Below are 3,943 nucleotides of genomic sequence, written 5' to 3'. Positions count from 1 at the left end.
GCCACCGACCAGCATGACCGGGGGGAGGAGAAGACGAGCGTGGGCGGGTCCGTCGCGTATCCGCGCCGACGCAAATCCGGCTCAAAAATGAATCGGGAACGGGTCGCCCGCGGATGAAAAACGAACATGCGTCCGTTTGGATCGACGCGTTGGGCCGCCTTTTGTGTTCGTACCGATCCAAACGGACGACGGCGCACGAAATAGGTCGCCTCATTAGAGTTGCTCTTAGGGACAGAACAACGCAAAGCGATGGATTGAGAAAAAGAATAAGGAGAGAATTCGAGGGACGTAAACTGAATTGAGAAAGAATAAGATGAAAGGATTGCAAGGAATAACACGCAGATGACGCAGAAGGGAAGGGTGATGAAAGGTAAGAGCGCAACGAGTAAACCAAGGAAGAAGATGAACAGTACATTAGATGGATCACTATTGACAAGAAGAACCGGTTTTTATAATAAAGAATGCAATGAAAAGGACGGAAAGGTATAGAGAGCACATACACGAAATGAACATGTTGGTATAACACACCCACGGCTACAGGATTCAAACCACCACAAATGGACTAACTCACAGCATCTTCAGCCGTTTGGCCCTAGCGCACCCCGATGAAAGCTTTTTTGGCGCTGCGCCGACGCTATTTTCGTTTTGGGGCGAACGAGTTTCTAGCTGCGCTCTTAGGTTTCGGTCCCCAGACGTCAACTTTTAAAAAAAAATTCTTTTTCGCTGTCAAAAAGACGTCACGAGTTCGGCGATCATCATGCCACAAGTCAACGAATAGCATGCCATAGTTTGGCGGTCAAACACATCAAATAGTTCGGCGATCAAAAGGAAGGGATAAAATAGGGATGAAACGGATCAAACGGCCAGCTCAACGTGGTGTGGCTCCTCTGCCGCGGGACTAGCCGGGTCCGTCGGCGACGTAGTGGGGCTTATCGTCGGTGTGGTTTCTGCGCTCGGGTTGGGAGTCATCGTTGGCGTTGCCCGTCGTGGTCGTCGTTGTGGTCGCTGCCGGCGCGGGCATCTGGCTTAAGATGAGGTCGCGCTGCACTATGTACCACGCCTTCAACTTCTCGTCCATCGTCGATGTGTCTGCCCCCATCAAGAACTCCAAGTCGGTGTTCCTCTTCTTCGAAGTGACATTGATCATCAACGCCGACCAACACGCGTCGAATTTCTTCTCTCTCCTAGCAACGCTGCTCTTGACGTCGGCGATGCATTGCTTGATCGAAGCTTGCAGCCGTTCGGCAGCGGGTGCCGCGTCCCTCGCCGCCCTCGCTTTTTTGGTGCCATTTGGGTGCCCTTCTGCCGCAGCCGGGGCAGGCGCGTCCGGGTTGTAGGTCTCCTTGGCCTTGTCGAGAGCGAGCAGAACTTCCCTTCACTTCTTGCACGACTCGATCCTGGATAAAACGTGATGGAACCTGAATTCTTGGTGCTCATTGTTGGCGCGATACATGGCAAACATCCAAATCATCTGCACAACCGCGGACAAAACATGTTGACAAAGTACATGGCGACGCGGTGAGCTAGGGTCGGCAAACTTTGTCCATACCTGACCCTCGACATTGACGTCGCTTTCTGGGCGAGCAGCGACCTCCTCGACGATCCCATGTCACTTGTTGCAGGCCGTCTGGATCATCAACCAGCGGTTCGACATGGCCTTCTCGCCGCGATCCATGTGGATGTTGGCGAAGTCGGGGTCGACCAGCTTGCGTTCGTCGAACGCCGTTTTGATTCTCCTCGAGTATGTGTCGGTGTTCTGATTCGCGTCGGTGATTGGGTCGATACTGACGGTCTTCCATGCTTCGGCAAGGCACTCGCCTTCCTTTGACATCCACTTGACGTGTGGCTCGGCTGGCTTGGCGTGCACCGCCCGCTTTCTCTTTGATCCCTTCTTCTTCGGCACTGGCTCCGGTTCCACCTCCACCGCCTCCTCCTCGGCGTCATCGAGCTCGTCATCAATGTCGTCGGTGGTGTCCATTGTTTCATCCTGCACGCCGAACTCCGAATGCGACGCGACAGCGACGGAGCCGCTCGTGATGATCTCGTCCACGTCGGCATCAACGTAGTTAAACTGCAGCGACGAAGTGGGCGCGAATGGAAGGACACCACGGCGCAAAGACGACGCAGACGAGGCCGCTGACGAGTATGCCGACGGCGAGTAGCTGTACTAGGTGTTGAGGCCGGTGTTGAACGCGGGTTGTGGCCGAAGCCGGTGGGAGAGGAACGCCGCGGCGCGCCATGCGGAAAGGTGGTGTTGGGATTGAAGCATCCATGCGCGTCACCCTCGGAGTAGCCAGGCGAGAGCACATACCCCGAGGGCGGCATCGACGGCGAGAGGTTGGCTGGCGACGCAACACCCTGATGACCCCTCCATGCGGCCTAAGGGTTGCGGCCGAGCGGATTCATCATCCCCGCGCGGGACGCCTCTTCCTGATCGACCGCCACCGTGTCCCTGATCTTCTTGACGTCGAGCCTCCTCTGTCGGTCTGTTGTGACCGCCTCTCGGCCTTGGACATCCGCCCTCCACTCGGCCTCCGAAATGCCCGCCGGCCTAGGCATCGGCTTCCTCGGCTTCCTCTGCTTCGTTGGCTGGAATTGGCAGCGGTGGCGGAGCGAGGGAAGATGTACTTCTTCTTCGGGGGCATGGCGGCCGGATGGCGGGAGCGGGAGAAGAATGACGGAAGGAGGCGGAGAAATGAAGGAAAAAGGAGGAGGAAGGGGGAGAAAATGACGGGAATAGGCCCGGCTGCCGCCAATAGAGCGGACCCGCTTGGCTTTTCGCTTCGACCGGCGCTCCGAGACGCCCTCCGGGAGGCTGGGTTTGGCTCAGCGCCGACTATTATTTTGATCTAAACTGATGCTGAACGAGGAGTTGAAGAGGCGACTAGGCCGATTTTACACAGCCGGCGCTAAATTGGCTGCCGGCTTGGCACTCCCTTCTATGATTTCGATACATCACTCTTGACGTATCCCTTGAAAAAATTGCGCGGTATAAACAGGATTCCAAATCTTCCATCTATTTTTCAGGCAATTTTCTCCGAAACACATTTCTACATCACCACACAGAAGTTATACGGGGCTGCGTGGTCGCGTACCCCGCACGCGCCCTTGCGAATTTCTCACTTACTGATAGGTCTCATACATCAGAGTAGAGAATTGGAGTGGCACACGAATGGACTACTTGGTATCGCCGGCCACACAGGAGCCGGCCGGGACAAAACAAATTCCCACCTTTCAAGGATCTCCCCCGTAGCGACATCGAATATACTACCAGTATGTACGTTCCACCCCCAAACATAATACTCCTACTTGCTTCATGGACCCGGTACGAGCATCATCGTCGCTAGCTAAGCTCGATTCGGTCATGGTCGCGTGTGTAACCAAGAGAAGACGCCCGCGCGTCGTACCATATGGACGGCGGAGGTACGCCGTACGCACCAGCCCTGTTTCTTTGATGCGGCTTGTCACAATGTCACGAGGTCGATATGCATGGCATTATCGACGACGTCACCTAATTTGCTGGAGAACGCTCACATGGCGACGTGCATGCAGTCCAAAGCACAACACGCCATGCTTTCCTACTGGGAAGTGATCTGCGCCGGCCGAAATTTTAGACCGGTCACACGCAGGCCGCACGATCCATCAACCCCACGCGTCCGCACCGTTGAATCTTCATGCAACATTTTTTATCCGATGCAGCAAAAAATGTTCCTACTCTTCCCATGTCGAGCTTCTGTCATCTCACATGCCCTACTCTTCCTTGTCGGAGCTCGTAACTCGGACGATGCCAGTCGACGTGAGGTCGATAACGGATCCTTCCTGAAAGGAGCCGACGTCCACCACCACGCGGTTGCGTCGACCGCAGTGTTGCACCCTACGGGGTGCTGGAGAGTGTGACTCCGCCTCTCCAACATCTGCCGCCGCGAGAGACTCCGTCACGTCC

General features: G+C 55.5%; 1 pseudogene; it reads right to left on the bottom strand.

Moving 5' to 3' along the window:
- Positions 1 to 855: 855 nt before the first annotated feature.
- On the bottom strand, positions 856 to 2,559 carry LOC123428718 (annotated as a pseudogene).
- Between the last annotated feature and the right edge of the window lie 1,384 nt (positions 2,560 to 3,943).

This window comes from Hordeum vulgare, chromosome 2H (genome assembly GCF_904849725.1).
Source record: "Hordeum vulgare subsp. vulgare chromosome 2H, MorexV3_pseudomolecules_assembly, whole genome shotgun sequence".
Taxonomy (NCBI): Eukaryota; Viridiplantae; Streptophyta; class Magnoliopsida; order Poales; family Poaceae; genus Hordeum; species Hordeum vulgare.
Note: the sequence above shows the minus strand (reverse complement) of the source record. Positions and strands in the feature narration are given on the sequence as shown.